Below are 24,944 nucleotides of genomic sequence, written 5' to 3'. Positions count from 1 at the left end.
CTCTGGGGGAAAAAAGACTTCCTGCTCTATGCTGACTAGAGTTTTTTTGCTGACTGTTTTTAAAGACTTTAGTTTGGTTTCTCACTTCCCAGACTGATGAGGTGTTGTGCAGAGCTCAGGGTGGAGAAGGGCTGAGGTCATTCACCGGAAACTTCTCTTCCACCCACGCCTGGCAAATCAAAGAGTTGAGGTGGTAGGTGTTGAAGGGAGAGGGAGTTTTTCCATTCTACTCTTGATCAGAAGCAGGATAATGGTCCCAGTGATGGATTGCAAGGGTATGTGTGTACTGGTGTAGGCAGGATGACAGACAATATAAAATAGATTGTGAAGGTTTTGGGCAAGAGATGAGAGGAGAATGCCTCCTTAGAAATACAGAAAAAAGTCATGATGTTGAAGAAATGCATTTGGTTCTGAAGTCATTATCTTTTTTTATATAAGTAGGTGGGTGAATTTGTAACTTATGAAAGTTAGGATCAAAGAACAATGGGAAGAGCCAAGAAACAAGAACCCATAGTTCACAGACTCTCTTTGAACGGTGAAATTCACTCTGTGGATGCTCTGTTATTCCTCATTTGCACTGAGAGGGAGAACAATATTGAAATGTGAGGTGGGAAGATGGCCAATGTCAACAATAGCCAGGCAGAGAGTGCATTGCCTGTGATGATTAAACTCGTTTTCACTCACAAGAACCCATATTATTATATCTGTATGGAACACAAGACAAAACCTACCCTCACACAATTTTTTTTAAAAAAAGCTTCCTTTTCAGTGTTGCCTCATGGAGTTGAACAGGAAGGACTGAAGAATTATACACACCCTTTAATCCAAAGGTTTAACCCAAAGGATCTTTGTATCAAGGACGGATTGCTTTACATCAGTCTAAATGAATTTGAGAGATGTTCTTGTGTAACTAATAGAAACTTTCCCCCAATTTACTCTACATACTTATAACAACTGTTTTGTTTTGTTGTCTCGTTATCAGTGAATATTTTAAGTCTGGGTGATAATGTCTCTGTCATCCTATTACTTTACTTGTGGTTAAAAAGCATGCTATAAAAAAAGATGACCCTGTCACTAGGGGAAGGCTGGGACTATTTTATTATTTGCATTGCTCCCTGAAAGGAAAAGCTGTGGCAGATTGTGGCAAGACTCAGTGGCAGAGGTCATGAGGTTTTCTAGGGGGACAAGACATCATTTCCTGGAAAGGCTCATCAATAGCTATTTCACAGTTGGCCAGTGTCAGAATCCTTTGACGAGTTCAAGTGCAGGGCTTGCTGTTCAGTCAGTTCCCATGTTCTCTTCATATTTTGGCCTCATGCTTTTCCCCCATACAGCCCCTCTTGACAGATACACTCTCCAGACCCACTGCAGAAGCCTCTGCTGTAAAAGCTTTGAAAGTTAGGGAAAGAATCTTAGGGCAACAGATTATAAAAACATAGTCTCTCAGAGCTAGAAGGGATCTTAGATATTCTCTAGGTCAATCCTCTTATGCTATATAGGAGGAAATTGAGGCCCCCAAAAGTTACACAATATGTTCAACCTAGATTGCAATGGTGCATGCTTGCATTTTAAAAATCATTTAAGGGAAATGCCAGCTTGATCTACCTGCTCTGGTTCTTCCCAGGTCTCTCCCTGTGTATGAGCTCCCTGATAAGTATTAATTTTTTTGGACTATGAGACTGACCACGCAATGGGGTCAGAAGACTCTTGGAAACTGCATGACCCTCTGCTTTTTTTCCTAGGACCTCAAGATGAAGGTTAGGATAAGCATCAAAGACTGTCTATGTATTTGATGCCTCCCCATACCCTGTACAAGATCATCAATTCCCAGGGGTTGACACCAAGGTGAGATCTAAGTTGTCCCCCTTCAGTTAAAGTCTCCTTCTAGCATAGGGCTGAGTCTGCTTATGATCTTACCTTAGCACCTGCCTTTATCAGAGCTTTTCCCTTGTCCAGGACTCTCCTGGAGATTCCCAGAGTAGCTTCTACATTAAGCCCATTATTAATTCAATTCCTTCCCCTCTATCCTACATCTAATTTTTTTGTTTTCTTTGTGTACACTCTTTGTGACCCCATTTGGGTTTTTTTGGCAAAGATCCTAGAATGTCATTTCTTTTTCCAACTCATTTTAGAGATGAGAAATAGAGGCAAACAGGGTTAAGTGACTTGCCCAAGGTCACACAGCTAGTATCTGAGGCCAGATTTTTAACTCGGGAAGAGAAGTCTTCATGACTTCAGATCCAGAGTTCTATGTAGTAGGCCACCTAGCTGTTCTCATCTAATTAATTCCTCTAAATTTCCAAACAAGAAAAGAGAAGCTGATTCCTGAGAATTCTAAGACTTGGAGATAGGAAAGTGAGGTTTAATATCAAGAGAATTTTTGGAGATTCAGGGCCCATCCTGGCCAGAATTGGTCTTTCTGTCCCCAAATTCATCTCCTACTGCTAACCCAGAGTTTAGATCAGAGATATAAAAGTCATTAATTGTTCCAATTACCTTTCACAATAAATTAAGATCCATAGGTTATTTACAACTTTCTACCAGCTAGTTTCACAGATTTTAATGGCCCATATCATTTGTCAGATGGTTTCCACTGATGCTAGGAAAAAAAAAAACATTTATTTTCTTTTGAATACACTTGGGCCTTCTCTTAATTCAGACTTGATCTAATGGAACTCACATTTTACCCATTGCACCTTTCAATTGTTCTGGCGTTTTGGTATTTTAGAGGTATAAGAAGATGGTAGCAATGACCTGAAACAGTAGACATATTTAAGTTCATGAGAAATGCTTATTAGCTTTCTGAAAGTCATCCAATTCTGTCCTCATTAGGCTTTAAGTTGGCTTGAAATAGAATTACTATTTCATCTTTTTTTTTTGAGTTCCATGCATTGCCCAGTTAGGGACTTGAGAATGTCACAAACTGTTAGCAAACATTAAACCTGAATGATATCTAAAGACACTAAAACAACTTATTGAAAAGCAAAAGACTTGAAATATGGTTGTTTTGAAGGAATTATAACAAACAACCCAGTTGAACTCTCCCAATATTCCCCTCCAAATAGTTTTAAAATAACTCCTTAAATCAAATTTTGGATTAGCAGAGTCAAGAAAGGGTCAGTGCAATATTTTTCTAGCCTAAGACAACTTAGGAAGTTAGGAAGTATTTAACCCTGGGGTGGGTGCAATCCTAGAATGCAGTGTAGCAACAATAGTGGTGTGCATTAGAGGACCTTGCAGCAGTAGTTTTGGGAGCTTTTAGCCCAGAGGTAATAAGAGGTCAAACAATTGCTCAGAAAGAGATTTCAGGAGAGTCTTTGTTGGCACTGGGTACAACTGGAGCTGACTGGCAACTTTATTGCCCATATGCAGACAAGGGTCACAGTTCCAATGGAAAGGGGACTATTTCTTATTGGTTACAAGAGAGCAGGGGCCATGGTTAAAGTTCTAGGGTCAAGAGGAGCATTACCTCTAGAGGCTGCAGGGGACTAGGGTCCTTCCTGGGTAAAGACAAGAGTACAGACTGCCCTAAAATGAGTAAAGCCCAACTTTAGCATAATGTTCAAAGTAAAGAAATATACTAGCAAAATAAACAAACAACAACACAAGAACTTGCCCATAAGAAGTGACTGTGGTAGAAGGGAAGACCAAGACACAAGCTCAGAAATTATATAACAACATGAAAACAGATATAAGTAAAGACTCAATGAAAAATGCTAATTGAACCCAAAGCCAGTAGTAATTACTGAAAAATTAAGGAAAGAGAGAAGAGTGGCAAGGGAAAAAATTTGAAAAAGAAATGACAGTGATGAAAGAAAATTATGAAATGAGGATTAACAGTTTGGTAAAAGAGGCACAAAAATACTGTAGAAAATACACCTTAAAAATAAGAATAGACCAAATGGAAAAGGATATTGAAAAGTTGACTGGAAAAAAGAATTCCTTAAAAAACAGAATTGGCTGTTGGAAATGGAAATGAAAAAAGAAGTTAAAAAAACTCACTGAAGAAAATATTTCCTTAAAAATTTAGAATTGGGCATGTGGAAGCTAATGATTCCAGGAGACTTCAAGAAACAATAAAATTATATCAAAAATGAAAAATAGAAGAATATGTGAAATATCTCTTTGGAAATAACATGACCTAAAAATAAAAAACATATAATTTAAAGTTATGGAACTACCCAAATGCCATGATCACAAAAAAGATTCTAGACACCATATTTCAAGAAATTATACAATGAAAGCTTCCCTGATATTTAGAACCAGAGGGAAAAACAGAAATAGAAAAAATATCAGCTAATCTATTTTGTGAAAGTGATTACATCTCCAGAAAGATATCTGATGAACTTTGTGTGAAAATTGAAGTATAATTTTTTCACTTAAAAATTTTTTCTTTGCTTTTGTTCAATATGTTGAATATGGTAATATGTTTTATATGCTTTCATATGTAAAATTGACATCATTTGTTTGCCTTCTCAGTGGGTAGGGGAGGGTGAAAACGAACTTTGGATTTAAAATTTAGAAAGAAAATAATGTTACTAAGTAATAAATTTTTTGTTAAAACAAAAAAAAAATAGCCTCTTAAACTGTTTTTTTTCCAAAGGAATTCATTGGTGAATTTATTGTGCTACAGACCAATCCTGATTTCTGATTATTAAGTTTTCTTTGTTAATAACACAAGTGCCCTGTTTTCCTATAGATCTTTAATTCTTTAGCCTGAATAATAAATAATGTAAACACACTTGAGGGTGGTGCTCTGGGCCCTAAGGTAGAGCACCTTGCTAATGATGCTGAGATCATGAGCTTGAGTCCTCTGTGGCTCAGTCAATTTTTACCTACCTAAGTACTTATAGTTCTACTTTTGGTGTCACAAGTCCGAAATCCAGGCAGCTATTTCACATATGTTTGTAATCAGCTAAAAAATAAGGTGAGCAACTTTCTATTAATTTCTTCCCATTATTACCAAAAACAATTTAAGGGAAGACAGTGCATCATCTTCCTAAAGGTCATTCTGGTTTATGATCTAGGAAACATTCACTCACAAAATTCCAAAGGAAAAGTAATTTAACCTCTCTGAGATTTAGTTTCCTCAACTAGAAAATGGGGGGGGGGTTGGGTTAGATGACCCCAAAGGTCCCTTCTCATCTCTAAATTCACAAACCTACTATGAGTCCATAAATGAGTTTACAATATCCTATAAGAAAAATATAAATATTTCAGAGGAACAAATGGTGAATAAATCAGTCTTAAAAAGCTTAATATTATCCACTGAAAATCAATTAAAATGTAATAAAATACATCAGCATTTTTCCTAAGTTTAAAGGAAAACACCAGATGTTTGAAATTCTGCTATTTTATAGTCTCAAGCATGACTGCAATCCACTGCTGAAATTCTAACTTGCATCAGTCATGAAAAACGACCTTTCTCTATGTTTTAATTGTTTCATCTGTGAAATGGGGCAGGTATTACTGAATTACTTTACTTGCAGATATTAGTAAAGCATTTTAAAATATAAGATAATCAACAAAAGAAACTTTTTAAGGGGGAAATTCAGACTGTCTGAACAGTCAAACAACAAGCATTGTTTATTATATTGTTATACAAAAACTACTGATGGTTTTCTATGCCATGCCATCGATTGATTACAAATGTCTGAAAGAAACTCTTCAATTGATATTTAAAGGCAGCTGTCAGAAAAATAGAGGTGAGTGAAATAAACAGGACCAAATCCTTTCTTAAAAGCACAGAACTTGGAATTACCACGTAAGCCAAAAGCTTTGGCATTTCAACTTTAACAAATGATTTAAGGGTCAGTTGGGCTCTGTGATCAGTATTTGGAAAAACAGAAAGATTGTATTAGACACAGTCCCTAGGCTTTTGGATCTCATAGTCTGGAAGAAAATGCTTATGAAACAATGATAAGTGTAATGCTAAATGTTATATGATAAGTGAATAAGATCCATGTAAACCAAGAGGCTTGTCAGATCAGGAGCAGGTGAGGCTGGGAGGTGATGAAAATAACTAAAAAGTGCCCATTCCAGTGGGATACAAATTTTAATGGCATAGGTCCCTAAGCAGTTGAAGACCAGTTTTAGTCTTTATTATAATTTCAATTGCTACAAAATGTGCATATGGGTGGGGGAAGTGAGACAACTTCCAAGTTTACTTTCATCTATAACAGTTTTTTAATCTATGAGATATCATCAAATCATTCAATGAACAGTTTTCTAAGTTAAGTATTTGCTATGTGGCAGGTACTGTGTTTGACAGTAGAGACATAAATACAATGAATAAAACAAATTTCCAGTAATAAAACATTACATTCTAACAGGAGAGATGTGTAAATGCATGTATATATATATATATATATATATACATATATATATATATATACATTTCTCTAAATAGACTATAGAAAACTATATATATATATTTATATAACACTACATATGTATATATATTATATATATAATATATATACACACAAATAAATATAAAGCAGTTAAACAAAGAGTAGTTGGGGGAAAGATGGAGAGGGAGGGATCGGGGAGATTTCTTGTAAAATGTGGTATGGGAGGTCCATATTAAAGGAAGAGAGGAATATACATGAGGTAGAGATGAGAAGGGATGACATTCCAGGTATGCAAGAATGGCCACTGCAATGGCATTGAGATAAAGATGGAGAGTTAAGAAGTTTTCTTGCTGCATTATGAACTTACTTTTAAAAAACTATGAAAGTCAAACTATCAAAAAGTAAAAGTCAGCAAATTTGAAAAAGCAGATTTTTTTTTTCAGAATCAGGGCCATAAAGGTAGAAAGAAACTTTGAGGATACTGAGTTCAACCTTCTCATTTTATAGTTGAGGAAACTGAGGTCCAAAGTGGTTGATGACTTGCCCAAGGTCATCTAGGTAACAAGAAGAGACATTATATCTAAAATCTAATATATATATATGTATATATACATATACATATATATATATATGTACCTGCAATTAAGACTACACATGCTTAGTATGGGAATACATACATACATACACATGAATATATAAAACACATTTATATATGAGATTGTTGTGGGGTTGGGTGTTTTTCCCATCCTTGGTATCACCAAATAATTCATGAGAATCACAAGATTTCAAAGGAAACTTTAGAATGGAAAAAGAAAATTGAAAATTCTTGGGGACAGCTAGGTGGCACAAAGGATAGAGTACCGACCTGGAGTCAGTTGGACCTGAGTTCAAATCCACCTCCAGACACTTAATAATTACCTAGCCGTGTGACCTTGGGCAAGTCACTTAATCCCATTGCCTTGCAAAAAAAAATTCTTTTCTCTTGGCTGTATATGAGTCACAACCCTAAATCAGATTACCTGGAAAACTGGTTTCCAAACTTCCCCTAAATCATAAAACAGAAATTAAAACAGAATTAGGGTTTGCAACTCTGGGCCACGTTTTTCCAAGCATCATTCTAATCCAGCTTCACTGCTCTACCTCTTGGTTAGGAATGAGGAGGGAGGTCCACCTGGTTGGACCTAGAGACAGGCATCTGCTGATCATAGTCACAGACCAGTCTCCAATCGGCAAGTTTCATCACCATCACCGTGAAGGTTAAAGAGATTGGCAACACTGGAGAACAAAGATCCCTAAACGATCGAGTAAGCAGCTGCTGTTTTAATAGAAGCAACAACAGGAACTATGGGCCCAATTTACTAACATCTGGCCCTGTGCCAGGCATCACGGTGTCAAATTTGAGAAGTGAGTAAATGATGCTGTTTCATGAGATGTGCTGATGCAACTCCAGCCCAGGTCTGCGATCAGCCAAAAGACAGTCCATGTCATCTTGCTGCAGAGGACTTTGAGATCTCAGGTGGTAGACAAGAAAGTCAAAACAAAGATAACTCCATCTTCCTAGGGAGGAGGTACATGAAACCTGGGGACATTTTTTCAGGGGAAAATGCCATTCATGATGCCCAGGCTGTTTTAAGTGGCATAGACCACTTCCTGCAGTGAAGCATAATGCTTTGCCCATAGTATCCCCTTAATAAATGTTTGGATAGGTGAATCAGTGAATGAGATCAAGTTTTATGAAAATATGCTGGGTGGTGGGGAAGCAAGAAGAACAAACTAGAGGCTCTCCTAAAAACAGACCAAGATCAGATGAGAGGGAATGTTTGTAGAGTCATTAGAGTTCATTCCTATCAAATGCAAATGCTATTAAAATGACCTTTAATTGACAGATTACTTTCAGATAGAATCCATAGACTTCAAATTCATCTTTAGCATTCTGCTCAGTCCTTGGGGTGCAGCAGACTGTCACTACCCAATACAATCAAATATCAGAATAATATGCTACCCAAGATTCTGTCCAGTAAAAGTGTGCAAGTTGTCAGCAGAATGAATATAAGTATTAAAGGCAAAACAGCATTTTACTGTTTGCATGTGTATATCCAATCAAACATTTCAAACATTCTGCTTCTAACAGACAGATCCATGATCTTGACTTGTCTCAGCTACAGCTAATGTCTGTTATAAAGAGAAGGGGGGAGGGGAGAAAAGGGAGGGTCATGTGGATGCTGGCATAGAGTAATGTAGTTCCGGTATGGGCAAAATACCTGGCCCCTCCTTGGAACAAGTCTATTTGGTCCATGCATAAAGTGGGGCTTTGAAAGTAATTGCATGGTACTGGGGCATGGAGGATGGGAGTGATAGATTTGGAAAAAGAAACACTTGGTTTCATATCCTTCCTCAAACTTACTTTGCTATGTGATTATGGACAAGTCATATAAAGTCTCTGAGTCTCAATTTCTTCATCTTTAAAAGGATTGTAAAAATACATGTGACATCCACCTCACAGGGCTGTTGTGAATCTCCAGAGAAATAATTTACATCAAGTCCTTTGCAGATCTTAAAGTCCTATATAAATATCCATTGTTGTAAATGCTTTCCTTTCCTTTTTATTCAAGCAGCAATGGCTAAATTTTAGATTTATTCATAAGATCCAGAATAAGTAATATTATTCAGACCAATCTCATATAGGAAAACTCATCCACAACCTCAGAAACAAAAGGATAATTCCTAGAAAATTCATGCCTTTCTAATTGGCAGCAACTTAAACTGACCAAAGGACTTCAATATGGAATTTAAGTTAGAAGTGGTGTTGATGATAAGTGGAAAGATTAATAATTAAGGTGAATTTATGAAACACATTATTCCATTTTAAAATACATGTACCATGCTGGAAGGAATTGCTTTCCTTCAAACACAATTGGATATAGGATTCACACATATATGTAAATATCTATATGTGTATATATAAAATATGTGTATGTATGTGTATATAAATGTGTGTGTGTGTGTGTGTGTGTGTGTGTGTGTGTGTGTGTCCATACACTCCAGTTTGAAAGAGGCTGATGAAAGATGTAGTATGGAATAATGGAAAAAAATCTGAAGTTGGAAATTCAGAACCTGGGACTCAAATTTGCTACTTACTTAGGAACTATGTCACCCAAGGCACCCAATTGAACCTCTTTGTGTCTCAGCTTTTCAATCTGTAAAGAGGAATCCATACTAGTCATATCTCATTGGTTTAGGGAAGTGTTGGGTGAGGAAAAATCTAATGCATGTCAATGTCTTTGCAATTTTTGGTCTTAGAGAATTATTATTTAGAGCACTAAGAGTTTAAATTACTTGTCTAGAATAATTTCTTATGAGTCAGGACTTGAACTCAGGTCTTCTTAGCCATTAGAATGATCCCCTAGGCACTGCTTCTATACTGCTCTATCTACTTCACAGCCCTGTTGTGATGATTAAGTAATGAATGAAAGTTTTGTTTATTGCTATTAATAAAAATATCAACAGAAACAAGAATAATAATGATAATAATAATATATAACTATGCATTAACATTACAACAAACAGGACAAAACATCCCTAGAGAACTCTGAAATATATGCATAGGGATCCTGCTATTAAATGCTGATTTGATTCAGAGAAACATCACCTCTTATTAAGGGAAAAATCATCTTAATAACAAAACATTTTGATGTAGTCTGGTTAACTAGGTTCCTTCCCTCAGAGAGAGAGGAGGAGGAGGGGTACACCAAAAGAAGCAGCTGGAAAACCTAAAGACTTCCTAAGCCTTGGACACACAAGAAGGCATTCTACCAAATCCTGAGCATAACATTATCTGACCTACTGATGTATTGAAAGGGGATGGAGTCTGTTCACTTTAGATTATTAACTATATAAAGGGTTTCTCTCCTCTTGACCACCAGAGGATAAAATATCTATCTAGCATTATCACCTTAAAACACTTAGAATCAGTCAGTTGATCTCTTATTATGGCACCACACATTATCTCCTAGAATAAGAAAAAGTCTTTCTTGATGCCGAGTTAGAATGGGATATATATATAGTCTATGTTTTGTGTATTTACCACAAAGCTTTTGGTAAACCATCAATAAAACTCATATATTTTGATCAAATAAAGGTGTGACTTTGTCACTATTCCTTGAAATCTCAGAATTATTGGTCTACCCAAAAGCCATGATCAAAGAAAAGAATCTAGATAGATATCATATTTCAAATTATTATAAAAGAAAACTATGCCAGTATCTTAAGTCCAAGGATAAAATAGAAAAAAAATCCATCAAACTGAGACTCCCCACCCCACCCCCAAATCCCAGGAATTATAGTCAAATTCCAGAGCTCCCAGTTCAAGGAGAAAGTATTACAAGTAATATCAAATCAGATATCATTAAGCCAAAATCAGGATCACATAAGAATTAGTCACTTCCATGTTAAAAAAAAAAGTGAAGGGCAAAGGAGCTGGGATTACAACCAAGAATAATGTAGCTTTGGTGCATCAGTGGGGTGGGGAAGATAGTCATTTAATAAAATAGAGTACTTCCAAGAATTCCTGATCAAAAAACCAGAGTTGAATAATATTTGACATTCAAACAGAAGACTCAAGAGAAGAATAAAAAGCTAACATGAAAGAGTAATTATAAAGGATTTAATGAGGCTAAACTGTTTATATTCCTATATAGGAAAATGATACATGTAACTCATAAACACTTTAACATTATCAGGGCAGTTATAAGGAGTCTACATACATAGAGGTCAAGTGAGTCTTTCATGTTAAGATGCACTCAAAAAAAAATAAAGGGTTGAGAAAGAGGGATACACTGGAATAAAGGGGAAAGGGAGACATAAGAGTTTTTGTAGTAGAGGGGGAAATGGATGACAGTGTTAGGCAATGTTTGAATCTTACTCCCATCAGATTTGGTTCAAAGAAAAGAATATGTTTGCACAGAAATTTATCTTATCCAATAGGGAAATAGAAAGGGAATAAGAGATTGTGGAGGGAAAAGGATGGCAAAAGGGAGAAAGGATTAAGAAATGCAGTGGTTAAGAAGCAAAACAGACCTTTTTTTTTTGAGGAACTGGTTGAAAATTAAAGAAAGAAGAATGAACAGAAGAAAATGAGATGGAGAGAAATAGATAATAGTAATGGTGAATGTGACTGGGATAAGCTCAACCATAAAGTGGAAGCAGATAGTAGAATTGATTAGAAATCAGACCCCAACAATATGTTTACAAGAGAAACACTTGAAACAGAAACATACACACAAAGATTTAAAACAAAAGATTAAAGTAGAATCTATTATGCTTTGCTAAAGTAAAAAAAAGTCAGAGAAGAATAACAATATAATTTCTGACAAAGCAGAAGCAAAAAAAAATACCTAATTAATAAGAGATAATCAGAGACTACATTTTACTAAACAATAACATGTACAGTGAAGTACTATCAAAAATTTTACAGAAAACTTCTCTTATAAAGGTCTCATTTCTCAAATATGAAGGGAAGTGAGTCAAATTTATAAAAAAAATAAGAGCCATTTCCCAATTGATAAATGGCCAAAACCATGAAAAGGCAGTTTTTCAGAAGAAATTGCACTTATCTATTTTTGTTGTGGTTTCTTACTGTTTGGGACATTGTGGACCATACTGTCTGTGGGATTTTCTTTGCAAAGTAGTGTGGTTTATCATTTCCTTCCATAGTGGATTAAGGCAAACAGAGGTTCAATGACTTGCTCAGGGAATACTGCTATTAAGTGCCTCAATCCAAATTTGAACTCAGGTCTTTCTGACTCCAGATTCAGTGCTCTATTCACTGAGCTATCTAGCTTCCCCCCCAAAAAAACTATACATCATCTTATAGAAAAAATGCTCAAAATCAATATTGATTAAAGAAAGGTAAATTGAAACACTGCTGAGGTACGATCTCTCAGCAATCAGAAATAATAAATGGCTAGAGGGGATTGGAGGGTTACTGTAAAGAATTATTGGTGAAGTAGTGAAGTGGTACAACCATTCTAGAGAACAATTTGAAACTGTGCCCAAAAGGCACACTTATAGCATATGTATGTATGTATGTATGTATGTATATATGTATTCCAAAAGATTCATGATGAAAAAATGCTATCTACCTCCAGAGAAGGAACTGATGAACTCTGGGCATAAAGTGAATTATAATTTTCTAGCCCCCTTTTTTTGCTTTTTTTTGGTGATATATTTAATGTGACAATGCTTTGCATGATTTCATATGTATAATTGATACAATATTGCCTGTTTTCTCAGTGAGTGAGAGAGGGATGGAACTTAACATTTAAAAAGAAAGAGAATGTTAAAAATAAATTATAAGCTTTAAATGTTTTTTTAAAAAATATAGACTATATTGGATATAATTTCAAAGGGAAGTCACTACTAATGGAAGTGATATGAAATATATTTTGTAGAAGATTATATATGACCTGACACTTGAAGGTAACCAGGGAATCCATGAAGAGGTAAGGAAGGAGAATATTAGAATATTATGGCAAGGAGGGCAAGAACTGAAAAGGAGTCAAGAATTGGGGTGTTATATACAAGGAAAAGAAAATAATAAAAATGCCACTTGATTGCAGATTATATGGAGAAGAGTATAGTATAAGAAATGTGAACAGTTATAAAAGCCAATAAGAGGTTTTCTTATTTGATACTGGAGGTAATAGGGAGCTGCTGGAATTTACAAATAATTGGATGACATGGTTAGATCTATACTGTAGGAAGATTGCTTGGAATGAGGAGAGATTTGGGGCAGGAAAGCAATCAAAAGTTTATTGCAATAGTCCAAGCATGAGGAAATGAGGACATAGATGAGGATAGTGAATGTGTGAGGGAAATATGAATGTGTGAGTAAAAAGAAGGGATATATACAAAGATGTTCATGATCAAGGGAACTTTTAATATAAACTTCTATATAAGTAAAAAAGCTCTCATGTCCTCCCTACTTAGGACTAACAAGTATTCCATGACCATGTGGCATGGTGGTGTTTTTTGTCTCAATTATAGATACTCTTTCCTGCCCTTAGAGGAAGGAATTATAAGGCTATGATATTATAAGCTTTAAAAGATCAGAAGAACAAACTGCCAACATTTCAAGAATAGGAGTCCATAATAGAATTTGATGGCAGCTGAGCTTGATGCATCATCACAACCCCCAGGAGCACCTGCTTGGCCTAGGCTAGCAGTAGATCAGTTCAGTATCTGAGAATACATATACTGAGACAAGGAAAAAGTCAATCATCATCTATAATACATTCTAAAGTGAACTTGGTGAGTGAATGTTTTGTATTGTTACTGTTCAGTCATGTCCAACAATTTATGAATTCATTTTGGGTTTTCTTGGCAAAGATCCTAGAGCAGCTTGCCGCTTCCTTCTCCAACTCATTTTACAAATGAGGAAATGAGACTTGTCCAGGGTCACACAGCTATTAGTTGTCTGAAGTCACATTTGAACTCATGGAGATGAATCTTCATGACTTCAGGTATGGTACTCTAGCCACTGCACCACCTAGCTTCCCTGAATGTTTTATAGCAACTATTTTAAGTTTAAGCCTATTCTCTCTGGGGAGCATTGTGGTTAAAAAAGGGAGAGAGGGAGAGAGAGAGAGAGAGAGAGAGAGAAAGACAGACAGACAGACAGACAGACAGACAGACAGACTCTCTCTGGTTTGGAGTATAATGTTTAAACTTCTATTCTTGAAATATCTTTTTAGTAGTTTTAGTAGTTATCCCTAAAGTTCTAAGGGAAGAAAAAGTACTAGCCCTGTTCTGGGTTGGAGATTGGGAAGTTAGACCATTCTTAGATGGTCTATACATAGATGGGTTCAGTTTAAAAGTGGAACTAACTTGCTTATAAAGTTAAGCATTCAATTCATTAAACATTTATTAAATATCTACTGCATACAGCATAGTATTAGACATTGAGAATACAAAAGAGCTTACATTCAAAATGGTATATGAAATATGTATAAAAAGAAGTAAAGACCTTTAAGAACATTCGAAGGAGAGAAAATACTAACAATTGGGGTAGGGTTCCAAGGAAAGCCTCAAGAAGTTGATACTTGAGGACAATAAGATCTCAGAGAGGCTAAGCTGTGGAAGATGTGCATTCCAGAGATGGGGATGTAGAGATAGGAGGAAAAAAATGGAGTTTGGGAATAGCTAGTAATCTAATCATCAGTATATAAACTAAAGTAATGTGGAAGACATTTTTTAAAGCCAGGTCTTCTGTGATCTTTTTCTGGGAATCTCTGCTTCTCCCCCTCTGGGCCATGGGACATTTCTTTCTCTGTGGATACTGTCATGGTACTCTTGTGGTCTAGAGCAATGGCATGCTTAGGATTTCTTTTCTTTTCTTTTTTGCAAGGAAATGGGATTAAGTGGCATGCTCATGGTCACCCAGTTAAGCAAGTATTAAGCATCTGAGGCAGGATTTGAACTCAGGTCCTCCTGACTCCAGGACTGGTGCTTTATCCACTGTACCACCTAGTTTGCCCATGCTTAGGCTTTCATTACCTGAATCTCATAGCATTCCTTTAGTTAGATGTATGTCTACACAGCTCCAGGAAAGGTAAAAGATCCAGCAACTATCTAGTTAATTTATCAGTATATATCTAAAAACTTATATTATTAAGTTGTGGAGAGTGGGAAAATAGTAAGGAAGAAGGAATATAGACTACAAAATCCAAAAGGAAATAATTAGTATACATTGGTTAAGAATGGAAAAGGAAATGGGCATTTATTTAAGTGCCTGCCAAGTAGTAGTTACTTTACATATATTAGTTCATTTGATTATCACAATAACCCTGGATGGCAGATGCTTTTATTATGACTATTTTACAGTTGAGGAAACTGAGGCAGAAAAAGTCAAGTAACTTTCCAGTACCACTCAGTTAATAAGTGTCAGAGATTAGATTTGACCCTGTCTTGAAGTCAAGCCCTCTATCCACTGTGTCACCTAGTTGCCAAATTAACCAAATGATTGATAATAATTCTGTTTTATTGGTGCCATGTTCAGTTGGGGAATGTGATTTCATTGTTGGATCTAGCCCCAATTTTTTAAGCTGTAGAATAATTTTACCAGCCTAAATAATGCATTAGTTTGTTTGTTAAAAATCTTTCAAACTGAGGGATGTGATTTGGTGGAAAAACCAAAGATCTGGGTTTGAGACCTGCCACATCATTTACATGCTAGCTTTTTGACCTGAGACAAAAATCACTCCACTTCCTGGCCCCTCATTCCTCTCCTTCATAAAAATGAAAATGATAGCAACTGAGCTGTTGTAGTGACACATTGCATAAATAATCTCATATGACTCTCAATAAAAATTTAACAGAATAATTATCGTTATCCTTGTTTACAGAAGAGGAAAAGAAGGCCAAGAGAAGTTAATTGATTTGCCTTGGGTCACACAGTATTAATTGTCAGGAGCGGGACTTGAACTCAAGCCAAGCTTATCTCCAGATCCAGTGATCTAGTCCCAATACCATGAGATATATAATAATATACTGGATAATTATATATTAAATATAATGTTTAATGATGTTTGTTGCATCTATATTAGAAGTCAGTTTTTGAAAAAAAAAATTGGTAAAACAAAACAAAACAACTATAGAGATCTACTTGAATATGAGTTAGTGCTATAAAGGTTGATATCCAGCCAAAAACAGAAGAATATTAGTAGGAAGTAAGACTCATCTGATGTGAATGGCTTTGTTCTATACTGCTTTATGTAAGGATGAGCAATGTTTACCCACAAAAATATTCAAAGAAGGATCATCTCTTCTAAAGGCAGGCTCTGTGATTCTTCCATATCCTGCCATTGCCTAAAGGAGCTAGTTGTGGTTTGTAATGCCTTTGAACCTTATTTTCCTGTTAGTAACTTCATAATTTCAATTAATACCCCCATTTCAAAAAGAAGCTTCTCTTGAGCTCATTGGGAATTTTTCTTTGCCAGCTCTAGCCTGCCGAGTGTCCCTGAAGACTAGGGGAGTGGCATGGATAAAGACTACAACATCCCCATAGCATCTCAAGAGAGAGGACAGGGGCCTGTTGTAAAGAGAACAGAGAATCCCAGGGGGATGCCATAGAAGAGGAGGAGAGGAGCAACTTAAAAAGGAGAAATGTCTACTCAGGGTCCTAAAGGGCAGCCCTCCTTTTGGGTGAGGCCACTGAATCTAGGACAGTTGTTCGAAAGAATGTAGTGGATGAGATCATTTTAACCTTGGTGAATACTGATTCATAGAATCAGTAATGTAGCATTAACCGACAACAAGAATTTACGTTAGCTTACACACTGAATCTGTAAAATGTCATACCTGAAAGGGGCCTCACCCCACCCTTCTCCATCTCTCCACTGCCATTTTAAAACCATAATTACAAGATAGCCCAGAATAGGGCCAATATATTTTGAGAGGAGCTAGGGAAAATATATTAATAGATAGAGAAAAGGGGAAGCTTCTCATTATTCAGGATTCTCCTTATTAATAAGATAGGCATTTGGTTGTACTATAGATAGAGCAATGGACGTGGAGTCAGGGGAACTTTAATTCAAATTCAGCCTCAGATATTTACTAGCTGTGTGACTGGGGAAATCACTTAATCTCTGCCTGCCTCAGTTTCCTCTTTTGAAAAATATGGATAAATAACAGCAGCTATCTCCCAGGTTGCTGTGAAAATCAAATAGGATAATATCTGTAAAGTGCTCTTAGCATAGTGTTTAGAATATAAGATGTGCCATATAAATATTCGTATTTTTATTGTTATTAAAATATTATAATTAATTATTAGGCATATATTAAGTGAGCACTACTTGCCAGATGGTATGCTTGGTGCTAGGAATGCAAAAACAAAAATGAATCCATATCTTTGAGTCCTTAATAATAGTAATAATAATAGCTGATATTTAAATAACATTTTCTATGAGTTAGGCCAAATACAAAACTTGTTATCTCATTTGATACTCACATCAACCCTGGGAGATTGGTATTATTATCTCCATTCTATAGATGAGGAAACTGAGGCAAACCATGAAGTGTAATGCAATCTTAGGAATAAACAGACATTATAGAATTAAGTGACTTGCCCTGAGTCACACAGCTATTAAGTATCTGAAGTTAATTTTGACTAATCTTCATAAGTCCAGGCTCAAAGCTCTATTCACTGTGTTACCTAGGTTACATTTTATTATACAAACAGGATTCTGGAAGGAGGGAAAGAGAAGAGAATAAACATTTCTATAGTCTTCAATACATAAGGTGTTATATTAGTATCTTACTATATAAGGACATGATATCTTTAAAGGATATGATCAAAAATATAATTTGGGAGTCTATTACAAAGGTCCAGTAGAAAGAACACCGACAGAGTCAGACAACTTCTGTCGACATGCAACCTTTTCTGCTTAATTATTTGGGTAATGTTGGATAAATCATTTTATATTCTAGAGTCTCCATTTACTCCTTTCTAAGATCATGTTACCTTCTATTGTCTTTAAAGTTCCTTGAAACCCTAAAATTTATTTTTAAGTTACATTCTGAGCCTTAGGTTTTTCAACTGGAAAATTAGGTGATTGGAATAAATGACTTCAAAGTTCCCTTCCTCCTCAAAACTTGTAGGGTCTTCCTTATTACTTTTGTTTCTTGGAGTTCTACTTCTATTCAAGGCTTGGCTCCTACATGAAACCTCTCCTGCTCTCCAAGTTGTCAGCACTCCTAAAAATTATTTGTGTTGACTATATATTTTATTACTTATTTGTGACCATGTTGTTTCCCTCCTGGACCATGCAAACTCTTTGACTGCATGTGTTTTGTTTTGTTCTTTGTATCTCTAGCACCTAACACAGTTAAATTCCTAGAAGATGCTTTATAGTTATATACTGAATTGTTCCAAATGAAAGGAAATGGAAGGGAAGAGAATAGAAACATTTATTAAGTACCTATTATGTTTTAGGTACTGTTCTAAGTGCTTACACATATCTCATCTGATCTCATTTGAGATTATAGATATAAAGTGCTTTGCCAAAACAAATGATAGATAAAAATCACTATGATTCTATATTAGTTCGATGTTGTATATGCTCAATTTTCTGCTTAAGGTTCAAAATGAAGTTTGGAAATTCACTTAAGCTTATCAAGCTATAGATATTTGGGAGTTCATTTTGGTTTGTTTCATTGATTTTTATAAAATTGGATTATTTAAAGCTTCCTATTCTTGTTCTATTAGCTTGGGTATAATTTTATTTTTCTAAGTATTCAATCATTTTATCTAAGTTATGTATTTGATGGCATAAGTTTGGATCAAATGATATCTAATAATTTCTTTTACTTAACATGCATTTGTTGTGATATTTTGGTTTCGATATTAGCAATTTTAAAAGTCAGATTAGATAGTTGTCAATATGTTTTATTAGTTCCCCTCATTCCCAAAAGCTCCTAGTTTACTCATCAATTAAAAAGTGTTTTGCTATCAATTCTGTCAATCTGTTTTGGTGTTAGGATTTTTTGTGTTGCTTTTATAGTTCTTTGCATTTATATTCATTGATATGTTATTGTTTTTCTCTTTTATTGATGAAATATATAGTAAGTAATTTTTCTCTGATGGACTACTTTGGCTGTATCTCAAAAATTTCAACATATCTTAGAGTTGCTATTTTTCTTAATGAAATTTTCTATTGTTCCTACAATTTTTCTATGACAATAAATTTAGAATTCTCCTTTTAGAGGCACTTCTTGACTATAATTTTTTTTATTACGCTATGGTCAGCAAAGGATGTGTTTAATATTCTACTTTACTTTATCTGAATGTGAAGTTTTTAATACCAAAATATATCATCAATTTTGTAAAGGTGCCATATATAGCTGTGAGTATACTTATTCCTTTTTATTGTCATTCAGTGATTATCAGAGGATCATTATATTTAACTCTCTAAAATTCTGTTCAGGTTTTTAACTCCTTTCTTCTTTATTGTTTTACTATATTTGCCTAAGTCTAAAAGACATAAAGGCACTCCAGATATTATTTTTTTATTTTTCATTTTCCCCTTCAAAAATAACTTTTTTACTTAAATTCTATGTTGTTCGGTGCATATTGTCCATGGTGACTTTAAGCATCATAAATTTTCTCTTTTAGTCATGCCTATTTTTACTGTTGCCTTGCCTGAAGTTATGATCACTATTACTTTTTTAATTCATCTTAATCGCAATATATTCTAATACATCTATTTTAATTGTATATGAAGTCTTATGTATCAAGAATAATTCTTACATTTTATAAGGAAATTAATTCCATTCATGTTCATGTCTATGATTATTAATCTGTATTTCTCTGTTACATACTCTTATTGCTTTTCCTCTCCATGCCCCTGTCTTTTCTTTACAAAGAAGAAGGTAATAAGAGAAATAAAATGTGATCAGCATTTGTAAATGAACTACTTCTGCTTCACTGTCACTCTTCTCCCCCCACCCCCATCCAAAACCCAATCAAAGGATTTCACTCATTTCTTCTTTTTTTGCTAATCTCTACATCATGATTCAGGTCCCAAAGTTGGAGTATATTTTATATATGACTAATTTTTCCCTCATTCTTTCATAACTCTTAAACCATTCCTTTTCATATCCATTCTCCATTCAATCTCCTCTCCCTGATCTTGGCTACTTCTCTTGATTTTCATGATTTTTCTTTACTAATTACTATGCATGTATATGCAATTTCTTTTTGTTCTGTGAAAGCGAGGTATGTATAATATATCTTCTGCCTCTAACCCTTCTACTATGTTTGTAAAGATTTTTCTCATGCATTCCACTTATATGAAACAGTAAATTCCACCTCCTTCTTTTCCTTTTCTTTCCTAATACTCCCCTCATTTGTCTTTTTTGTCTCCACTTAAGATCATAAAAGCATATTGTGGGATATTTTAATTTTCAGGGAGTCCTTTACTGGGGCAAGATTTTATGCCATCTGTACCAAGCAATTTAATCTCCTCCCCTTTTTACCTCCTTAGAGTTCTCATTTCATCAATGAGTTCCCTTTTTAATCTGATAGGTTAACTTTTGCCTTATCTTGTAAGGTCTTAGGGCTCTACAGCACTTTCTGACCAACTCCAATTCATTTCAACAAGACTTAACTGAGCCCCCACCACCCCTCTCAGTTTCCATTTTTCTTTTATGAGTTATCTTTTCATATTAGAATGCTAGCTCCTTGAAAGTAGGGCCTTTATTAATAGTTTATATATAAAACAGCTTTTAATAAGTACTCTATCAATCAACTGTCTATCTTTTATCTATCTATCTGTCTGTGTATCTACCTTTTAAAATATCTTTGAGGAATTCTAATATTTTCAGGCTATACACCTGAATGGAATGGCAGGCCTTTATTTGGTCCTGATTTGTATGGCCTAGAGTCCTTCTATTGACCCTCCCTTCTGCTAGGCCCAAGCTCACTTGCATCTTCAGAATACGGAGCATTGAGTTCTTTAAGGTCCCCAGGATTGGCTTATGTCTCTTTGCTCTAAACTTTAAGAGTCTCTAGAACTGTTGGGGTTTATCACTAACTTCTTTATGGGAGTTTTGCTTTAGTTTTGGTTAAGGCCCAAAGATCTGAGAGTACTTGCCAGACTACCCTGGGACTTCTTGGCTAACTCTCCATGACTGTCAGAATAGAAGTACTAAGGGTTGTCTCAACTGTGATCCTCTGACTGGGGCTTCTCCCCAGTACCCTCTCCCCATAATACCTTCAGGCTTCTAGGATTACCCTTTTTCTAATCTAGGTTGGACAAAGTTACTAATTATATATTTTTTTATTCTAAATCATCATTTGTTATCTTAAATGAATGAGTTCATATAAACAGTACTTTGAAAATTTCAAAGCATTACATAAATGCTAGTAATTATCATCATTATTATTATCACTATTATTAGTTAGTCTAGTACTTCAAAATCTTTTTTTGGAGTATATAGGTGGGAATTAGGATATTCTGTTCCTATTTACTCTGCCATCTTGACTAGAAGTCTACCAACCATGGCTATATTTGGACCATGGCTAGATATTCCTCTGCTTATTCCTTAGCAGGGGAAATTTTAACATGACTGGTGCTTATTAGATATTTCATGAATGAATGAAGTATCTTCTAACCCTAGTTCATGGTTCAGTGACACAGCCTTTTTATCTCCTCTGTATCTTAATAATTCTTACAGCTAAAAGTGATTGAATTTGATTTGAGAATTTTTTTCTATCTTTCACATGCTTCCTACACATCTGGTAAATACTATTCAATGAAAAAAATAAACAAATAAAAAATCCTTTCCCCTTTGATACATATTACAATCCTCACTATTTTTATTTGGATAGATAATAACCTGGGATTTTCTAGTCCTGGTGACAGTGCCCTCAGTCAAAGTCCACTCTCTCTGTTTTGTGATAAGAAAGTAATGCAGGATATCTTCACTAATAGGGGAAATCAGCCTTCTCAGTCTCACATCTCCCCATCAAACCTGAGCTCATAATATGACCCCAAATGCTTCAGGAATGAACTCCTTCCTTCCCTGACCACTAAACTTTTCAAGGGCTTTCAAAGAAATTGCTGGGCTTTGAAACCATACTGCAATGCCTACTCAGAGTATGATTGATAGATCTAATGAAATTACCAAATTTTCCTTCCTATTTCTGGCACTAGTCAAGAGTTCATGTCCAAAGATTTTTCCACCAGACATGTTATGTGGATGTGATGGGATTAGCCAAATTTCAAAGCTTATTTTTGACCTCCAGCAGAAAATTGAGCACATACGCTATTGAAGCCAACTGGGACTATAGAACATCAAGTTGATTCATCAAATTAGCTGAAACATAATTGTGCTGCATGACTGGCTATGGAAGTCGTCAGCTATAAACCTGTCAAAAAGCCATCAGCTTTAATGTTAAATAGAGACTCAAAGTAATGTTGTTCAGGATCTGACATTTGTTGGACTTTAGCCTGCAAAGGATGCTATTGGCTTTGTTTCCTCTTAGAGGAATTTGTAGTAAAAAAAAAAACCAATGTGCTGATAGATTCTAGCAGATAAAACCTATTCACATTGGTTAACCAAAATACTAGATTTCACAAAACATGTATCTATGAAAAAGCTTATCTTGAGATACCAATTAATGCTGAAATTACATAATTGTATAAATTCTAAACTCATTCCTTTACATACAAAATTCATACACAATGAGCATGAATTTCCCATCTTCCATCGACTACTGGAAGAGGCCTGCAATCTATTCATTTTGTTTTTTTTCTTTATTGTAATCAGTTCTTCAAAGTAAATTATATGTAATAATTTGATATATAAAGACTAAAGACCCTTAGAATCACTTATTTAATAAATAAAAGAATCTTAATATGTGACCTTGGGCAAGTCATTTAACTTCTCTAGGACTCAGTTGTTTAAGCTATAAAATACACACACACACACACACACAGAGAGAGAGAGAGAGAGAGAGAGAGTTGAATTACAGATGTCTTAAGTTATGTTCCAGTTCCAAATAGATTCAGAGGGGAAAAAAAATCCTCAAGGAAAAAGAGGGGAAAGTCATACATTCCTTTTTGGATAAAATCAATCAACTGAGAAAGTCTAAGTACAGGTTTTCCTTCCTCCCCTCCCCAATTAACAGATTTTTTTTTTGCTTATGTTATTATATAATTTATTTTCAAATTATTGTCTCAACTCTCCATTTCATTCTCAATTCAACAAAATAAGTCCAATAAATCTAGGACTATTCTCTTTATCTACGTAATAAAGTTTGCAGACTTTTTGAATTAAATTTATTTAACAGGCCATCTAAGTCATACGTTTGAAATACAATTCAGCTCCAACCTTGGCCTAGATTTATTCTAAATGCTAGTCAACCAAGTGAGTGATTACTCTACAAACATTTGCTAACTCCCAAACTGAAGTTTCAGTTCTCTACATTGGATGATTGCTTGTCTAGGCTACAATGTTTAACTACTCTTTTTGCTGGCTAATACCTGTTTTTTTTCCACAGGAGCATGTTAGGTCTTCTCTAATTTATGGATGATTGACATGACTGAACAATGTGAACTGTAATGTTTTGATACCTACGTCATAAGGGACCTTTAGGCCCCTGACATGACAGACTGTGAAGGTTCCTTCAAAGAAGCTTCATTACAGAATATTAGGTTGAGATATGGAAACCAATTCTGTACTACTCAAAATATCACCATTCTCTTAAAGATCTTTTTGTTGAGGGTGACCCATTTTATAAATTTTATAAAATAAAAACCCCTTCTAGAAACAGAGTACATTTATTAAATGGGACTTAATAAAAAAAAATCAAAACCACAGCATCTTAGAACTAGAATAAACCTCAGAGGTCATTTAACCCTATCTATAATTGAAAAAATATTCCCTATACAACTTTTGTGAGTAGACAAACCAGTATTTGTTTAAATAACACCAAAAAAGGAGGGACTCATTGTCTATTAAAATAGCCATTCTACCTTTGGATAACTCTAATGAGTAGAAATTTTTTCCCCCTTATATGAAAGTTAAATTAGTTTCTTTACAATTTCCATTCATTGCTCTTTACTCTGTCATTCTGAGCCAAGGAAAGTGGATTACATAAATGCAAATACTTGAATCTTTCCCTTCCCTCCAAAATCTTTTCTTCAGACGGAACATTGCTAATTTTTTTGCCACCAATTTTCAAATGGCTTGAACTTAAGGCAAACTTTCTTGAGTATATACTTCAAAGCCTCAAGGATCTGTGATTTTTATCAGTTGGTTTACTCCCTCCATCAAGAATAACCAGAACTCTCTCCATGATTTTATAGGTTGCTGAAGCTAAAAAAAAACCAAAAAACAAAAACATCATCAGGTGGCCAATTCTCTAATGATAAGCATCTTGAAACAATGATGCTTAAGATATACATACTTCCCATCCTTAGGACCAACTTAATAGGATTTGCCAGGTGAAATCTTAATGACTAGAGATTGTGCTGCTCCTTTCCCTTTCTGGCAATATTCTCAAATAATTCAGTTTGAAACTAAAACTGTGAATTTGTTACTTAAGCAACGTCCTATTTTAATGATTTCCTTAAATAGATCTACCTTTATGTGAAATTCAAAGTCTACAAGGGATGCTATCAGATAATTGACCATTTCTTGTTTCTGCCAAAGACAAAAAGCCATTGAATGAGGAAAGGGTTGGTTGCTCTGGGCCCTTAGGATAATACTGACTAGTCTGTATCATTAAGGTTTCATTATGATTTTATGACCCTACCTTTTCTTAGAAATAGGCAATAGTAAAAATAAGCTACCTAATGACCAAAAGATTGTATACCAAACCATGAGTTAAACTATTGTCTCCAAAATATATCATATCTGGAATTTAGTAACACCCCTTGGCTATAGGTAAAAGGTCATCAATGTCCCTTAGAGACTGCATACTTTTAAAAAAGCATTAAAACTAATTCCATAGTAAAGAGCAGTGAGATATTGTTGGCCTTTTGGTTTTCCACATCATGATGTTTTGTCTTACTACTTCAGAAAGAGAGA

General features: G+C 35.0%; 1 protein-coding gene across 3 annotated transcripts in view; it reads right to left on the bottom strand.

Moving 5' to 3' along the window:
* The window catches only part of TSHZ2 (teashirt zinc finger homeobox 2), a 255,980-nt gene that overhangs the window by 169,618 nt on the left and 61,418 nt on the right, over positions 1-24,944 (bottom strand). The window contains exon 2 of one of the 3 annotated variants that reach the window (XR_012473494.1): positions 11,878-24,230. The exons of the other annotated variants lie outside the window; for them this stretch is intronic. The gene's annotated coding sequence lies outside the window, so the exon portion shown is untranslated. Of the gene's footprint in view, positions 1-11,877; positions 24,231-24,944 lie in introns of those variants that run through there. 3 annotated transcript variants of the gene reach the window in all.

The sequence above is a fragment of the Macrotis lagotis genome, chromosome 1 (assembly GCF_037893015.1).
Source record: "Macrotis lagotis isolate mMagLag1 chromosome 1, bilby.v1.9.chrom.fasta, whole genome shotgun sequence".
NCBI lineage: Eukaryota > Metazoa > Chordata > Mammalia > Peramelemorphia > Peramelidae > Macrotis > Macrotis lagotis.
This window is presented reverse-complemented; position numbering and strand designations above follow the sequence as displayed.